Source organism: Zonotrichia albicollis, chromosome 5 (genome assembly GCF_047830755.1).
Source record: "Zonotrichia albicollis isolate bZonAlb1 chromosome 5, bZonAlb1.hap1, whole genome shotgun sequence".
Lineage (NCBI taxonomy): Eukaryota > Metazoa > Chordata > Aves > Passeriformes > Passerellidae > Zonotrichia > Zonotrichia albicollis.
This window is the reverse complement of record NC_133823.1, coordinates 41275787-41295111: the sequence shown is the minus strand read 5'-3', so window position 1 is coordinate 41295111 and position 19325 is coordinate 41275787. Positions and strand designations below refer to the sequence as shown.

The 19325-nt window shown below is 36.0% G+C and overlaps 1 protein-coding gene across 9 annotated transcripts in view; it reads right to left on the bottom strand.

The window, feature by feature from the left end:
- Positions 1 to 19325, bottom strand: part of SGCZ (sarcoglycan zeta) — a 391625-nt gene that overhangs the window by 318574 nt on the left and 53726 nt on the right. Inside the window, exon 1 of one of the 9 annotated variants that reach the window (XM_074541472.1) lies at positions 8073 to 8330. The exons of the other annotated variants lie outside the window; for them this stretch is intronic. The gene's annotated coding sequence lies outside the window, so the exon portion shown is untranslated. Of the gene's footprint in view, positions 1 to 8072; positions 8331 to 19325 lie in introns of those variants that run through there. 9 annotated transcript variants of the gene reach the window in all.

Here is a 19325-nt window from a genome sequence, read left to right as displayed (position 1 = left end):
ACTTAATGACATGCATGACCTCTGAATGCACATGGTCCTGGAAGTAGATGGTGTGGCATAAAAGTACTTGATAAGTGAAAGTACAAAGTACTTGATAAGTGAAAAAAAAAAAAAAGAAGCAGCTAGAGTAGCTGTTGTAATAGTACTTCAATTTAAAAGTGTTTGCATTTGTTTTCAGTGAATACCTTTTGGAAAAAAGACCTTACGTATTCTTTAAGTTAATTACACAAAGCAAAAGTTTCCCCTAGTGCAAAAAACCACAAGGAAACAAATTTGAAAACGTTTTCTTCAAGCCATGTTGAATGAGTCTTTGGCTTAATCACTTTTTAAAAATATGAACTACTTAATAAGTATGGTTGCTATGACAAACATCTACACTTCCTTCATTTCTAAAAGGATTCAAAGCTCCTGACCAACTAATCTCTTAGGATATGTGGGAGATCAGAGGGCATGGCAGGAAAAGGACTGGAAAAGGGAATACTTCCTTGGAAATTACCTCAGAGCTTCAGCTTGATGTAAATCCAATCATTGCTCAGTATCAAACAGCTAATTTTTTAGTAACTAATTAAAGGGAAGATATTGTTTACCACATTCAGAGAAATATTTCTCCTCATCTTCCTTGTAAGCCAACTGCATAATGAGAGGAATTATTACAAGGAAAGGAAATTAAAATAGGAACAAATAAATAAAGAGTAAAGAAAAATAAAGTCTTAAGTTAAAATATAAACCAACTTTGAGTAAATGAAAATTAAATGGCTCTAGTGAAATTATAAAATGTACATTTCAAAATTCAATGTAAATTTTCTTTCTGAATGAGACAGTAAAAGTAATGTAAGGAAAGAGAAGCAGACAACCAGCCCAATAATTAACTGCATTCCCCATGATGCATTTGAACACATGCAGATTTCTTGGGGAAGATCAATAATGAACATGGATTGAGTATTAGTACTAGATACAATCTATGGATTTTCAGTATTTCTTTGATCGGAGGTGGCATTTTGTGTTTTCTGAACCTGAATGTTTAATGTCAAAGCACTGTTAGAAAGTTATAAATCACCCATCTGGAAGAAGCACAGTGCTGTCAGCCCCACCTATAATTGCTAAGATGACTGTCACCTTTATGAGAGTCTTCTTCACTCCTCTTTCTACACCTAAAAAACAGAAGTCTTAGAACTCATTTAATTATGACATAACTTAATTATGGCAATTAACATAAGGATAAATGTGACTGTGAAGACATTGTCGCCTCCAGTCTGACAGAAACTAGTATCTGTTCCATTAACCCACTATAAATTACATCCTCAGGAAAAAAGAACAGGTTAGATCTTCATCATAAAATTCCCCTCCTCTTTCAATCACTAGTGGTATATTTCCATACATCCATTCCAGATGCATATATAGACATAAATGCAGGTATGTATGTATGTATGTACATATTTATGGACACAGAGACACATATTAATGTATTCTGAGCAAGGGTACCTTGTCCTTTCATTTCTACAGGGTTAAGTTCTTGCATTCTCTAACTTAGGAGCTTTAGTCTTATTGCAATATTTGCATGGTGGCATTCAAGAGTGGCCCATCTAAGGAACCAATAACAAAAATATTTTGTGCACTCACTCAGAGTCAGTGCAAGCTCACCAGCATGCTCCAGTTAGCTGGCTCCTTATCTCCAAAACAGACAATGAAATTGGGCAAGTGTTGTTTGGCAGATGTAATGAAACCTTGTTAACACATTTTGGTTTGAGTTTTGGTTTTTATGAGGTTAGCTGGGTTTTTGTGCAGTGAACATTTGTTGTTGCTGCTTATGTTGTTAGTTTTTTTTCCCCAATAATGATACCTCCCATAGAGAGTGCTGGCCTTATTGCATTAAAAGTTTATTTTTCAAATGAGAAGTTAGATGACTGATAATGCATTCTAAGCCAAAGTGCATATGAGATTGCTATTTCTCTACCTGTGCCTAGAAGAAAAATTTAGTAATGTTTCCAGTACCATATTAATAGATCCATTATCACAATTTTTGACAAAACTGCAGTCTTGAAAGCCTTTCCAAGTACTTTTCAGAGGCTACTCATAGTTTTCTTAGTAACACAGTCACTCAAGTGCTTGTATGAGATGTCAGTGCATAGTTTTAGTACATGGTTATATCACCAAATAAGGCATTTCCAAATGGGAAGTATTGCCTGTCAGTTGGATCTGCTGTTTTGTTAGCTTGAGTCCCAGGAGCCTGAGACAATGAACCATCCATTTTAATGACACTCGATGATACTCTACTGCAAGCAATTATAGGATTCTTTCTGACAAGGCCCCAGGGCATCAAAGCAACCATTAGTAACTTCAGAGATTTCAAAATATTACTATAAAACTGAAGTGTGTAACAGGTATAAGCACAAAGCCAGGCAGTTGCTGGGAGGAAATTCTGCCTTTCAGGTTCCAAGAACAGCTTGCACTCCACATGTACTGCTGGATGCCAGGTGAATGCTTTGATCTTAATGCATTGTCATACACAGAGGCCTTACGTGTGGTTAAAACAAAAATTACCCTGCATCACACATTTTATGCTTCACATGCATGATGCTCATCGCACAAAGGGCTCAACTGGCTCATTACCAGCTGCATTCAACATACTAAGTCACATTTCACTCATGGCATAATATGCTTTATCTGAGACAAAACACCAGAAAAATCACTGGCCAGACTGCATCACAGTATTTTATAGCCTAGAATATATCTAAGTAAACAAACCCAGTGGAACAAAAGAGAGTTGGCTTCATTATAACCTTCATGTACATACGACTGCACAAATCAGGTCTGGAGTAGACATCCCTCTACAGCAGTACTCCCTTCTATGTGCACTGTGTAGTACTATGCACAACAAGATTTAAGGTTATACTGACAGCTAGAACTATAGTTTCCCTCACTGAAGATAGAGTCTAAGAAAGCCACATGAATTTAAAATACTTGGTTTATACTGAGCATAAGTGTTGTGTAGTATGCATATAGATAAAAGCACATAGGAGTTTATAATTTGATAGAAAATATTTATGAGAGAATTTTGTGCTCACTCTTTCTCTGATGATCCTGCTATGAAGGTATTGCATGATGAGATAATCTGTATCTTTTGTTCAAAATGTTGATTTGCCCATGATTCTAAAAAACAGAAGCTTGGTAGTATTTTTCAAGCACCTTCTTAAAATTCTTCTGATAAATTTCTTCCCTGAAGTGAATGATTTATTTGCTCAAGTGGGCAATGAAACTAGTAGCCGTAGGATAAAGGACTTTAGTCCCATTAGCAAAAAGATCTCACTTTAATGATTGGGGGAAAAAAGGCTGCAGCTATAAGATCCCTTCATCCATAAAATAAGGAAGTAGAATAGGTGTACCTTTTTCCATTAAAATGTAAACTAATACCCCACAGTAATTACATTTAAACTTTGGAATGAGATAGCTGTGTTTTAGATAAGATTTTAAGATTAAGAATAAATTTTACAATAGCACTAATAGAACAGCAATTGAATAGCTATAATTCAACTATACAAACCACTCACTGACCTCCAAGAAAGACAAAATTAACTACAGCAACTGTAGCCTGTGAGAAGGGAGCCTTGATTATTCAAGCACACACTGGCCATCTGATCTTAGATGCTGGCAATATGTAGTGCAATTATTTGGATAATTATAGCATTGGTTGCTCCCATATGTTTCATTAAAGAAACCTGTGGCTTGTGAACAGGCTGTAAGCAGACCTGTCACAACTGGAGATACCTGTACTCTTAAAAGGGGTGGCAAAGCTTAATGCAAGAGAATTAATGGCAACACATAAGCCCAAATACCAGCTAAACCACAAAGGCCTCTGATAGCTTAGCCTCCAAAAGACAAAAGGTGATGACAAACCAATGCAGACAATTCAGAAAAGCAGCATCTTTTGAAATTCAACAGTGGACAAAACTTTAAACAAAATAAAACAGTACAACATTTATGAAATAAAACAAGGTTCCTTCTTATGAAGCCTTTCTTAAGAAGGAAAAACTCAAGAACATTTAGAACCATGACTGTTGTCTCAGAAATTGAGTTAGTTAATTAAATATCTCAGATAGTAGAGTGTTTAAGTAAAATTCTCAGCAGAATGAACTGCTCATTTTATCTTCACTCAACTGTATTTAGTATTGGGGGTAATTGTTGATTTAACTGAGCAGAGAAGGCATTTCACTTCAGTGAAAGTATATCTCACAGTTTTTGTTTTTGTAGAGGTACCATTTACACATTTTGGTAAACATATTTTATGCAGACATTGTGCATCTGGTCTAAAACATTCACCTGTCCCTTCCCTCCTACGATGGAAACAGTGTTTAAGTAAAAATAGAACCTGTGTGATTTAGTCAGTCTCTAAATTCTGGATCAGTATTATCTTGTTTTCCTGGAAAAGAGTTTCTTTATCCCCCAAATAATTTTACCAAGTTTGGGCACACAGAGGTTTTTCTCTGGACTCTACCAACGAAATTTTATTCTAGGGTATAGTTTTCAAATTAAATTGCTTGGAATATTTGTGCAGAGAAGCCTTTATGGCATATTAGTCCACTTTCTTTAAGACACTATTCCCACAATGAAAGAAGCTTATCTGTGATTCTTCTAAAAAAAAAAAAAATTTAAATCCAGAAGTGATGAAATACATTACTGAATTAGTGCCTATAGAAATGTATTGACACCCTGCCAACAAGTGTAATGTATGTGTAGAAGTAATTTCTTGCAGATAATCAAAAGGCAGCTTTCAAATGGGCTGGGATTCGTTTTAGAGGAGTACAAATCTTACAGAAATAAAAAAGCATGGTCTAATTTTGCTGAATGGAGTGTCAATATAAATTGAAAGAAATACAACACTTTTGCATGCTTAAACAGTTTGTTGTGGCAACCTGAAATATTTTGACATTTTTAGGTCGTGGTTCTGGAATTGCTTTATCATCAGATGAGGTACAGCTGCAAATTCAGAGGGATCTACCACTGCATCAGTCATTATGGACTCCAGCCATATGTTCATGTGCCAAATTGGTACTCAAACACTCCCTACTGGCTGGATATGACAGTTACTCCTTGATCCAAATGATGTTTAATTGTCACGTTGCAGCACATTGATCATGCAAAACTTGGTGAAGTGCTCTAATTTGTCATTGTGTTTGGCATAAAGCACTGTTACTATATTTTGTTACCATTCAAATACAGTATCAGGTGTCATTTTTATTTTCTTCCAAGAAGCTGATGAGCCTGGGCACCAAAGCTGCCTGGGCAAGAGCATGGCCTGCTGCACAGACCATCAGCATCTGCTCCTATTCCAGTGTCCTATGGCACAAGTTAATCCTTTTTGCAAACCTTTGTTTTCTTTCAGATTTCAGTAAAGAGCAGCTCAGCTGTTTGCCCTTATACAAAGGTCTAATATCATCATTCAATTTATTCTGCAAAACTCATAAAGAGGTTAATTTAAACAAGTAGCTATTTTTATGACTCAAATGCCTGAAATTTTTTTTTCTGTGTCTAACTGGGGGGGATATCAGGCAAGTATCAAAAAGAACTATTGCTTAGGACTCCCCTGTTACTTTGCCATTACAGGCAGGTTTGCCCTGGTGCCCTGGATTTGGTCACTTTTGTTTGATTCTAGGTTTACCAATGAAACCACAAATTTTAGCAGATTTGCATCAAGCTTTCATTGGGAAAAGAGCAGTTAAATAGCTCTAATACTCCATGTTACAATTACCAGCATATTACAAAATCTCATTCTTATAAAATACATGGATCTTTAAAAAATATAACAGTTCATGAACAGCTCTTTGAAAAGTGACTAGTCAAAACTCCTTTTTCCTGTTAGGTGCTTGGAATTAATAACATCATACAGGTCATAATGGTTATATCAAAATATTACGTATTTTAACTGAAATATCATCCCAACCATCCTGCACTCTAATGCATCTCTTGATGACTTCCTTATCCCTACCACTTGGCAATAAGCAGTTAAGTACTCTGTTGTCTCAAAAACGAACACTTCGCAATTCAGAAAGTTGCAATCTTACACTAAGTATGGAAAAGAACCTTCCTGACAAAGGCACTATTTGAATTAGTATTTAAAACTGAGTTTCCAAGGTCTCACTATTAATATTTCACATAAGGGTGTCTAAAAAGCATAAAGTCAGAAGGCCAGGAGTCAAGTACTGCTGCTAGCTGGATCCAGAAAACAGTCTCTAAATATAGCATGAGAATTCATTCAGTGCCTCCTGTCATGTCACTAGTTCCTTATGTTGGAAATTACCATTCTAGGGAAGAATGCTTGCCAAATAGTCACTTCCTTTAAAAAAAATATAGCTTTTGTTTCTATTTCACACAAAAAAAAATCCCATGTTTTTTCTTTCAAGATCACACATTTAGCTACAATTTACTAAACTCCCTGTTAAGGGTACAGGCTTACACGAATGTAAAACTAGAACTCACTTTTTGCTGTCACACATTGCTGAATGGATGGCAAGTGCCTGCAGAACTTTAGGGTTAGGGTGATTTCATTTTGACCACTAAGGGGCCATTTGTGCTTTCTCCTACTGTTCTTTCTTACACAGCTCTTCCTCACTCCTTTCTCCTCTTACTCCTGAGGAGTGCCGGGCTCAAACAGAGCCATGGCAGTCCTGTGGGCAAAGAAAGTGAGAGTAAAGCCCTGTCATCTGTCAGAGCAAAGTGGTTTCTTGCCTTAAATATGCTGACACTCTCTGATCCAAGACTTAAAAATAAACATCAGCTTTTCAGCAACTCCTCCAATAAGTGCTACACTAGAGTGCAGATAGCCCTTATCAAATCAAGATAACAATGAAACACCTGTGGTCACAGTGAATTGGAGGGGATATTCATGGGTGAAGACACTTACCCTTGAGTAGTATAATAAAAATAAAATCTGATTTGACAGTTATGTCTGCTTTTCACTGAACTGCTAAAACACCCTGAAGATAAAAGACTTCCTAAATGGCTGCTTGCATCTAAAGCTACTGAAGTAAAACCTTCAACACAAAAGCTCACCTCGTACACACAGACTTCTTACTCAAAAACAACAGGAAGAAAATCCAACCAAACAGGCAGAGTTTAGATTCCATTGACTGCTGCAATTCCCATACAACTTGTCTAGCTATCGCTCTTTTTTTTTTCCCTGAAGACACTGAATAAAAGCAGAAGTAAAAAGCATCAGAGATAACTGATACTGTTTGTCAGCACCTAAGCTTAAAGAAAAAGGCAGTTTACCAGGTTAATGAATTTTTTTGTTTTGCCCCCAACTTTCTAATATACCCTAAGGTCACAGAGTGGAGGCAAAACAAAAATGAGAGCAGTTTGTATAACAGCTGCCTGAATAATATTCCAGCAGAGAACAAATGTCTCCAATCAATAGCATTGAGCAGCCACTCTAGACCACCTGGGATTCAAAGAAATCATTCCAGCAGACAGGAACTTCAAGTTAGGGATGCTACTCATCTCTTTGTGAGTTTTGCAGATTAAACCAGGTCATGCCTTTCTTTAAATACAGACATTTACATAAGGAAGCCAACAGAGAGAGCTAAGTATTTTCTTTATGTTGTTCAAGGCTCTTTGATATCCTGACTTTCCCCCTAAAAATTAAGACCTAAATCTAGAAGCAACAAAATGTTAACCACAAAATTATTCAGAGTGTACACAGAAAGTCATCCTTAGAAAAAGAACGTAACTAAAACAAGTGATAAAACACAAGCCTCCTCCACTATTAGTAAAAACTGGCATTTTCTTCACTATCAAGTGCTGACACAATTATGAAAAAATCAAAAGCAACAACCAATGTTTTATAAGGAATTTTGGCTTGCTTGAAGATCAGTAGCTGACAGCTTACTAAACAAACCTATACACAGTAGATGCTCTAACAGAAGCTTGTGCATTTTAATATTGACAGCAAACAACCTGATATTCCTCCCATACTAAAGCTTTACCTTCAGGCAGACTCAAACACTGCTAAAATACCAGAAGTTTCAAACACTTAGTCGTTCACAGCTCTCAGTAAAAGTCTAATGCTCATATCTTACCCAGCTGTTTAATCCTCAAAAGGCTGAAGGCAGCTGCAAGGTACAGTGAGATACTCTGAAGATCACTAGAGAGAAAGATGTAACTATCACTGCAGCTGCTTTGGGCAGGAGTCTAAAGCCAACGTGTTTCTCACAACAGGGATGTAAAGAGATTTTCGGGCATTTGCAACCTCACTTGTACTGGAGAGTCCTGCATCAATAAGCATCATTCATCTGCATAATCACTACAACTCCAGTATTTCAGCTCAATCACATAGGCAGCAATTCTAAGAAAGACTCAGCTGCTGCATCTGCATAGCTCAATTATACACGAGTTGTACAGACAGCAGGCTTCACAGTGGCTGAGTGCCACAGAGCTGCCTGTGGGAAGGGGCAACATACACATGTAATACTGAGAAGAAAAAAACCTCAAGTACAAGAAAGTCCAGGGGGGTTGTGTTGGCAAATAAATGTTCTAATTTCAGGGACATAACTACAACATAGATTTAGGTTGGGAAAGAGGACAGGTTACTTACCAGCCCTTATATCACTTAACATATTTAGACCCCATACACAAATTAAGAGCAGCTTAACTTGCTTACCAGGAGTTTGTATTTCATGGTTTGTGAAACTGTTGAGCTACCTCTCGTTTTAAAAAACCAAACAAAAAACAAAACAAGCCAACAAACAAAAAAAACCAAGACAGACAACAAAAACTCATTAAAACCTTACCTCTTTCTTAAAAAGTAATTTGATCTCACCTACTAAACTAGCTCCTTGCTTTGCTCTCCACCACTCTCCAAGAACCTCTCTCCCCTAAACAGCTTTTAAATAACACACCAACTCCCTATTTCACCTTAATTTGAAACTGGTGAAATTAATTAGATTCAAGGAGATGAATTAGAATCAGATACTGAAATCTCCTCCTTGGGCTTGTTTCTGTCATCACAAGAATGTAAGAGTGAAGTCATATTTGTAGAGAAAATTTGGTCTTACCAGTATCTCCTCTAATGTTTCCTCTACCCATATATAACCAAATAATGGAAAGCTTGAAAATAAAAAAATCTTGGGAAAAAAAAATGGTCCTGCTGGATAACAAGTTGGCCATCAGCCAGCAAGATGTACTTCTGGCAAATATGGCAAACAGCCTTCTGGGCTGCTGAGCATTGCTAATAGGGCAAAGTGGGGGCCCTTGCCCTCTACTCAGCCCTGGTAACACACATCTGGAGTGCTGGGTCTAGTGATGGGCTCCTTGATACTAGAAGTAATTGGAAATACTGGAGAAAAATCCAAAAAAAGAACCACAAAGATGATTAAGGGACTGAAGCATGTCGCATATGAGGCTCAAGTTGAGGAAGCTTGGAGTGCTCAGCGTGGAGAAGAGAAGGCTCAGGAGGATCTCATCATGTATATAAAAATCTGATGGGGAAAGGTAAAAAAAGATGAAGCAGGATACTTTTCAGCATGCCCCAGTGACAGGATGAGAGATGACAGGCACAAATTAAAATAGAGAAAATTAATTTTAAACATAATAAAATATTTTTTCCCATGAACGTGGTCAAATACCAGCACAGGTTTCCCAGGAAACTTTGGGATATTCAAGCCCTAGCTAGGCATGCTAACCTAGTCTAACTGACCCTGCTTTGAGCAGGGGAAGTTCCATTAGATGATCTGATGAGGTCTTGGCCAACCTCCTATGTTTTGTGATAACTCTGTAATGTGGCATGGTAACTATGAAAAAACTCCTCTGCAAAAACATAATAAACATGAAATATTCCAAACATAACAAATCTTTATAGCTGCCAGAAAAAAAAAAAATGTTTCTGCATAAGAGAACTGCTCTTTGAAGTATTTTTGTACCTTTTAAGGTAGAGAAGTCAAACAAGCATGATTTTAGAGGAAATGACAAAAACATGCCTATTTTCAAGCTTGTAAGGGAATATTAAATTAGCAGCCACATAATGAAATAAAGCTGTTTAACTAATAATGTTCTTTGAGTGTTGCAAACCAAGTTTACTCTTTCATAAAATTCAACTCTGCAAGGATTATCCAATGTGAAAATTCATTTAAACTTGCAATACAAATATTCCTATATATTCCTCTGAAGGGTTCTTTCAAGGAATTTCTGTGGTTGGGTTCCACTCTCTCCTATATCCTATATTCTGTATAACCCAATTGTATTAATTACAGAGGGTAAAATATCAGCCAGCTGCATGTTTAACCAGAGAAAAATTAAAGACTTCAAGAAACAATCATGTTCAATGTTACAGCTAGACTGTAAAATTATGAGATGTTATTGAAGTTATTCTGGTTTTCACTTCATGGTATCCATTAAAAGTAGGACCATCTTGGGAAGTTGTGTCTTTTCAGAAATATATAAATAATACACCTTGTACTACTATTGCTGTTGAATATTGTCACTTTAAAATATAGTTTACTTCAGGAGAGAGCAATTCATAGTGGCCAAGACTCTAAGAGTCTAGATAAGTTTTCTCATTGAAGATACATTCTGAATATTTGAAAATAGACTCTAAAAATAAGAAGAGGGTGAATCTACCTATTCATAGATTTGTCAAGCTTTCATGTGTTTCAGCAGCAGAGAATAAATGATTTATTCCTGTCTCTATTGAGGTTACTGGCAAATTTCCCATTACCTTCCATGAAGGGAGGGACTATCACTGTGGGTCTCTGAGGATGAGAGTTATTCTTAACAATAAAGCAATGTGGATCACTGTGCAAAGAGACCAAAGGAGCTGCACCAAGAACACACAGCGAGACGCGCTGTTGTTCATTTCTTTCTGAAACCCTGTGTTGCTCAATGTCCCTTTTCTGTGGAAGCCAGTCTTCTTCAAAGCCTGACTGCCAGAAAGATACCGCACAGGCACACAGTCCAAGATTCAAACATTCTGAGGAGGTGTCTGATGTCTTTCTTCTTTCCTTTTCCAAAAGAAATTAGCCATATCCAAATAAAAAGCACTTGCATTTGGCCTCTAATTAAACTCATGCTGCACAATAACCCTGCTGCCATGATGTTGTGTACATTGCCTTCCTATAGCCACCCTCCTAAAAATATTGCTGCGCATGTTGAGATAGCTGGCAGTGGCTCAACTGATTGCAATCCTGGTTTTATAGTTACTGAGGCACTGCAGTTTGTTCTTTCAGGAGACTGTGAAGCCCGTGTTCCACTAACATTTCTGATGTTTGTTTCTATCCAGGAAGATAAAATGCTTCCTTCTAGTGCTGTTAGTCCAACAGCTTCACAAAATCTAGGAGCCTGACACAATGCCAGCATCATAAACTGCTATAAGGCATTTACAACCAAAGCAGATGTGTGCTCTAGAGTTTTACACTGCTTTCCACATCAATCGTTTATGTTAAAATGCCACGAAAGCCTGCATACACTAGCTTCTGAAAGTACCCTGGTAGATACTTACACCCACTGTTTAAAGAAGGGCATAAACACAAAATGCATTAACTGGCAACACTTCTGTCTGCTTGTTTGATTTGAGAAAATAACATAGAGTTTTAGGTAGTGAGTTAATCTCCCTGAAGCTAATTTGAGGTTATTTTTTAAATTTAAATTACTAAGGGAGAAACAAAATTCAGACTCCATTATTTGTTTACTTTTTTTTTTTTCCTTTTACATAGAATCCAAATATGGTGGGTCAATAAAAAAAAATTAAAATTAGACATCATGTTCTTTCCTGTGTTGTATATCACAGCAACACCAAAATTTGCTCATGCGCTTCTTGAAAGTGGTATTGTATAAAGGCTTTACTCTTGAAAGCTTTGCCAAAGGTGTTTTGTGGGGGGAAAAAGGGACAACCCTAATCAAGAGAGAACCCTACAAGAGATCCATGATGATGTTGCAGGGTCAGCCAGGAGGCTGTACCTGCACAAGGCAGACACAACTCAAGAGAGCTTTCTGTCAGGGCAGGTCTCCAGCTCATTCCTATCAGTGCTGTGAATGAGGCTGATTTCTTCATCCCCCATCCTGACCAAAAAACACTTCACCTTTTCTTCATGGCAGCTGTTCTACAGATGTGCACCAGGCAACTGTGCTGGTGAGAATAAAGGTGGCTGCAAAAACTTCTTTGGTGTTTAAATAGGAATATTTAGGCCTGTCATCACTTAGAAAGTATCTTTGCTGAGGAAATGCTTAGTAGCAATTCAGATATTACCAAAACAGAGATAAAGAGTTTCATTTGTTTCACTATGGCATTCAGTAATCAGCTTTAAAATCTTTCAAGGCCAAAATTTTCTGATTGCAATCCAATTAGTATAGTTGTTATGTTATCCTCATTACAATGGAATTTCATTAACAATATAATCTAAAGCACAAATTGTCTTATCGCTTTAAGGGCAGTTACTTCCAAATTTGCCCATTCCATACAAAAAAAAAAAAAAAAAAGTAATAATAATTTGAGGCCTGTTGCAATTCAAATTTTTAAAATATATTAAGATTTTGTGAAACTTATTAAATGAACAATTGCTTATTTGCTTTGTACAGATGTACTGAACAACTGTAAGAGACAATTTAACAGAAAATATTTATGTTTACTGCAGTTTATATTTGGCATGTTTGTAAGCATAGTTTATACCTGGTAGAAGACAGCACCAGACCAGAATTCTAACCGGTATGCTTATTTGATTAGCATGCATTAGCCTTAAATAGATATAGAAACTTTATCTGTTAGTACAAAAACTGAACCGTGAAAAAGCTTTTTTTTTTTCTCTTTCCAGCTACCTACCTTATTTTGCATATTTTAAGGTCTGAAGTTAGAAATTTCAAACTAAATTTTAAGAAAATATTTTTCATAAAGAAGTTCATATATTTGGTTTAAATCTTTATATTGCTATGAAAATCCATCATGGTATAATTTTCTGAGTCTTAACTTATTTCCTTTCTCCCCCTCTACTTCATTCCTCCTTTCCGCAACCTTTGTTTTGTTTATGACAGAATGAAGCTCATACAGGCAACTCTCAAAAGATTAAAAGGCAAAAGATTTAATTCAAGCTTTCTAAACTCCTTCTTTGTTATTGTTATTAGATTCCTTGTAACTTATGAAATTTAGCTTAATTCTGAACAATTTATCAGCACACTGAAATGTAAAAATATCTGTTAAATTAAAAGGCCAAATATCCCTTTATTTACTATCTGATAAAGAAATAGAAATTTAATTAATTTCACAGAGATATGCAGGAATGCATTATATTCCCTTAATAGCTTGGGGGGCCTTTAGAAAAGATTTTAACAACTGGTGACTGAAAGAATCAAGAATATGGTCATTGTATGTTGAAAAAAAGTCTGGGAAAAAAAAGATTCATTAAGTAGGGCCAAAAATATTTTTAAAAGCTGAATCACTTGGTTTAATTTTGCCCCTTAAAACTGCTCATCAGAGAAGCAGATCTTCCAAACAAAGAAAATTTCAAGATATCTAGAAGCCAAAATATTTTTTCTCAGAGTTCTGGAGGAGTTTATATGAAACCAAGGGACTTACTGAAACAATCACAAATTTGATAAATATTTTATGTTAATAAATATTCTTTTGGAAAAAAAAAAAAAACAAAAACAAAAACCAATCAAACTATTTTCAGTGTTTTGCAAATGTAGTTCTGCTTGTTAGTTCCACTGAACATAAGAATTTGTATCAATAGTTATCTGCTCTGCAGTTTATTTAAAGCTGTAAGAAAAAGCATATTGTGCTCCTTCCAAGAATTCAAGTGAATGTACGCCTAATGCCTTTATTAATTTGGCAACTAATCCTGAATTATTTTGGATTACGTATAATCTCTGAGCAACAAGCACATAGACCAATTTCAATAACTGTCAAAGTGAGAATTGCATTACATTTATCCAAATGTTTTCTGTTAAAAGTACTGCAAAAACAATTCACAAGAAATTGAGCCATTACTGAAAGCTATATTTCATTATTTTTCCTTCCTCAGCCTATTTCTTTGCTTTGACAACAGCCTTTGAAATTAAATGAATAAATTTTATGCTCAAAAAATTATTAATAATATTCCACATCACTTCTCCAAAGCCACATGGATTGGTGGAAATGCTAATATGTCATAATATATGTCATTGTTTTCTTTAATTCTCTATAGAAATCAATTACCTGATAAGACAGGTTGTCATATTATTTTGTTGTTATTATTGTTGTTGTTGTTGTGAAAACAGCAACAATACTTGCAACAGAAGTAGATATACCAGTCAGTAATATCAGTATCAATGCCTTTTTATAGAATGTGCTAAAAGATGGACATGGCATCTTTGAAGAAATATAATAGCAAAAATAATTTTTTTTTCAATTAACTCCTGTTTCATATCAATATGGCATAACAGCCAAATATGGGAGTGGTCTTTTAACACTTTGCAGCCCAGAGCATATATCTAGAGATTTTCTGCTAAATAATGAGCTGTATGTAGCTAAGACCTGGTTTTTGCTGTTAGCAATCACACTGTTCTTGTTAAAAGGGGAGGAAATAAGGATGAGGCAGGTGAGGGGCAGAAAGGTTTACAGGGTCCTTTAAGGTAGGAATTCCTATTCAAAGTAGAATTCCTATTCTTCTGCAAGCAAGCTGTAGGAATAGCTCCAGAGAGTGGAGCAAGAGCAATGGAGTCAAAACCTGATGATGAACACTTGATGAACATTTGATGAACATTTCCTATATTAAACACAGTAGATATTTTTACTCTTTTCTTATGGTTGAAGAACATATTTTCTCCATAATCTCCAAGATTTTATTCTAAATTGGCAACACCCTTTACTTGTTCCATAGATCTCTTTCTGTCACAACTAAAATAATTCAAATAATTTGAGTGCTTTTATGCATAAAATCAATGAATTTCAGTACATAATTTTTAGACATTTTCTGCCATATTTTGAAACTCTTTTTTTGCTTTAATGGAATCAATTTCTTTATAAAAGAGGCTTATATAAACTTTCGACATTGTTCCTATGATTGTTTTGAAAATCTGGCACAGTAGAAAAGAAATTGGTCTCTCTCTCTCTCTTCAGCCTAGCTCTTAGAAGACAAAACTGTGACTCTTTATTAGTTTGAAATGGTGAACGGGAGAAAACATGAACTCCACATCTGTCTCACCCCTTTGTTTCTCTGCAGCGAGTGGAGATGTGCCCAGCCCAAAGATTCTGTGGCACTGCTCTGCAAACACCTACAGGCTTTCTGCAGTGACAGCCTCCTGAGGGATGGAAGGATGTTGCTACTCATCCATTTACTCCACTGTGTGGTTTCAGCACAGTCAGGGGAGTGGAAAGTTTGTTACAACTACTCAGACAAACTCCCACACTCTGAATGGGTGTCAGTAGCAGGCAGTGGGTTGGAGCAGAAGGTATATGCAGAGGGTACATCATATATGCCCAGAGGCATAAACATTCAGTGCTATCAAAATTACATGTCCCCAAAATTGAAAGAAAATATCCTCTGGTTACCAGCTCAATCTCACACAGAAAATCTGCTAAGTATAAATTGTCAGATGACCAAATGTACCAAGTACTGTTTCTTTCCTTATTTATTCATTGAAACAACACTTGGATGCAAAACCCTAAAAGTGTTAAGGACCCAGTTTGAGAGCAAATCAGTGTTGTTTTCCTAGGGTTTGCAGTTTCAGACATTAGTTCATCAGAATTAAATCAACTCCTTACAGCCTGATCTGATCAGAAACTTACCTATTTGAAAGGATCTGATTTAATTTTTGAGGCCAACTTTAATTATTCACCAAGTACTCTCTGTGCAACATTTTCAAATAAGCAATAAAGCAGAAGCTACTGAATGACATGTAGGAAAATCATAACTGTAAACTTAGGATAACAACAAAGTTGCATTTTGAAAAGAAGTCATTATAAAGTGCATCAAATGAAAGTTAAACATAAACTATCATATCCATACTCTTAACTGCAATATAATGCAATATAAATTAAGCTCCAAAATCTACATATATTCACATTTTTCATAGTATTTGTAGGCAATTGAAAGTAAAAGTGTTTTAGCTTTTTGATTAACTCACATTGCTTTAATCCAGATTAATTTAAGCACCTAGAACCAGATTGATTGAATAAATAAAAAAAAAAGAAGCTAAGGAAGAATTTTATCCTGTATTGTGTCAATTTCCTAATAAAACACCTTTTTATAATACATTATGCTAACACTTGAAAAAAAACCTCAGCCATCTCTTTTGGCAATATAAGAAAATGAAATTGATAGAATTCTAGTTTAATTATTTCAGCTCATAATTGTTTGCTTCTTTCATTATTTCATTAGCTTTAATTCAAGACTTGAAAAAATGAAGGAAAGAAGTAAAAGCTACTTCTAACATCTTTCTTGACCACATTTTTGCAAAAAAGCTTTTTCACCTACCAGTTCACATATTGTTCCATATTGTGAAATCAAGCAAAAAAATACAAGAAGGATTTTTTTTATATTCAAATACAGCAGTGAGGACTATTTCCTATAAATTATCTCAAAGTATGTTATGACAGTGCATATTGTACTTAAAGTCTTGAAAGGCAATTATACCATCTGTACTTTCTGAAAAGTAATAAAATCTCACAAGATTTAAGTTCAGCTTACCTTCCTTATAAAACTGACTCTTTTGTTTTTTTTAAGAATTTATTACTTTTATTTTCCACCAAAAATATGGAATCATGAAGGCATAATATTTATTATTTATTTTAAATAAAATTGTACAGCAATCACTAAGTAGTGTACTTAGCACTCAAGCACTAGCATGTTTTTTTTTTTATTTTTAGAAGGTATAGCTTGATTTATATGTAATTCCTGTCTTTTCAACAATACTCGAGAGCTTTTATGGTTTCTACTAGCTATATATGTTATTTCTCTTGCCACTAGAGACAATTATTTTATGCCAAGCATAGCCGACCTTTCATGGTTTTCTTTGTTTTATTGCTTTCATCTCATAACATTATCATTGCCTTCTATCCTAATTTAAATGCAAAATCCATTTTTTGACAACATGAGTAAAAAATATTCAAGTTTTCAAGTGCCAAAGTGTGTAAATAATCACTACAGAAATTTAAAGGATGTTTTCTGCTAGAGGAATGCATGCTCCTTTAATTTTCTATTCTCTTTCATCCTTGTAGCTTTTGCTTTGAAAATCCATGTTTCCAGGCTATAACAAGGGCACGAAGTTATTTTCTGCAAATTGTGCAGTTCTAGCAATCTTTGTTTCTCTTAAGCATCTCTGCCAAAATGGTTGCATAAGCATTTTCCAATTACACATTGAAATGTTAAGCTGTTCTAATACATGCAAAGGCCAGAATACTGGGTACTCTTGTGCTAGGTCTTCTCCATCAGCTTCTTATTTGACCCACACCCCTTTATCATGGTTAGAAGAGGAGCAAGATGCCCTCTTAGTAGTAAACAAGTAGGTAAAACAGAAGGGAAAAAAAAAACAAACAAAAAAAAAATGAAGCAAAAGGGAAGCATTTTAGTTTTTAAGTAAGACTTACAGCTGCTTATAGCAAGCCCACAGTTCTCTCTGTTCAGCACAGCTCATACAGCTGCTACAGTAAAAGTCTACATTTGCCTCTCTCTTTTCCCTTCAAGCAGACTTCCCACAATTCTCCTGAGCCTTAATGCCCAAAGAAGATGAGAACTCTATGTAAATGGACTTCTAATCTTGTTGAAAATTCCCTTTCCTTCTGCAGCCTCCATTTCTCATGTCCTCACAAAGACAACTTGGTATTTCAGTAATACCTGCAGGATAAATTGCATAAGGCAAGAGTTCTGCTTCCTCTTTTGTTTAATCAAAGAGGGAGGAAAGGTGGTTGTGGGTCAGGTTTAGCTGTGACCAAAGCAGTTCCTTCAGAGGCAGCTGCTGGAGCTTCTTGGAGACAATTTGTAAAAGAATCAGCAGCCACTTCAGCTGTGCCCCAGAAACCGTCTCACAACTTCTAATGTAGAAAGGATTTTACCTTTTACCCATTTGGTGCAGAAGGAATGCTACAGACAGAACAACTGGTGTCTCCACTGCACAGCTGGTGAATTAGAATCATATTCCTATAACTAGGCACACTAAAACAGTATTCTAGGAGGGCAGGTGCAGCCAGGTTGCATGCTAAAACATGATATGATGTAAGCAGAATGAATGCAATTCATCACTATGTAGACTATCCTGCTCTCCCACTGTACTTACTTAGCAAATGGAAAACTTTTGTGAGAAAAATCAGTTAAAACAATTAGTTAGTTTACACAATCCTAGGCAAGTTGTGTAATCAGTTATTTAGAAACTACTGCTCTTAACCAGTAAGTTTCCTTTTCTGAAAATGAAGAAAGAAAAAGAAAAGAAGAAAAATGAATAGGTTGAGTAGTAAAAATATGTGATACTAGCGACCTTCTTTTCACCCTTATATTCTTATCTACAACTCTTCATATTTTAACCATAGCACTCTCCCTCTTTTAAGCTTGCCTTTCATGTCCTTGGAGAAAATCTCATCACTCTCAGCTACAAGAAAGTGTGCTGAAACCAATGACAACCAGACTGATTTCCCTGCCAACTGATAAGCCTGTCAGCTTTACTAGATATTTCAGAATTTATAGCATTGATTGCATCTTCCTAAATTAAGAATTCAAAAATACATTTATGTATTTTCATATCAGCTGATGACCTTCCATTTTGTTTATCCTCAGTAGATAGTCTGTTGCAGGAAGTACAGTCAGGGAAAGCTGCTGAATTGATGTTCTTGATTTTACATTCTACACCTCTGCTAGTCTTTACTAGGATAGAGCTAATTTTTTTCACCAGTATCTGGTATGCAGTGATGTTTTGGTTTTGTGCTGAAAACAGTGCTGAGAATTCCAAGATACTTCTGCTATTTCTGAGCAGCATTTACACAGAGTAAACACCTTTTCTGTTCCTCAGCCCACCCCTCCTCTGAGGGGCCTGGGGGTGCACAAGGAGTTGGGAGGGGAAACAGCCAGGACAGCTGACCCCAACTGACCCAGGGGATATTTCAGACCGTATGACACCACACTGAGTATATGATGTGGGGGGAAGAAGGACCAAGGTGAGGAGGGCATTTGGAGCCATGACATTTGTCTTCCCAAGTCACCCTTATGTGCAATGGATCCCTGCTTCCCTGGGGGTGGCTGAACACCTGACTGCCCATTGGAAGGGGTAAATGAATTCCTTGCTTTCCTTTGCTTGTGTAAACACTTTTGCCTTCCCTATTAGACTGTCATAATCTTAACCTATGAGTTTTCTTATTTTTGCCTTCTAATTCTTCCCCC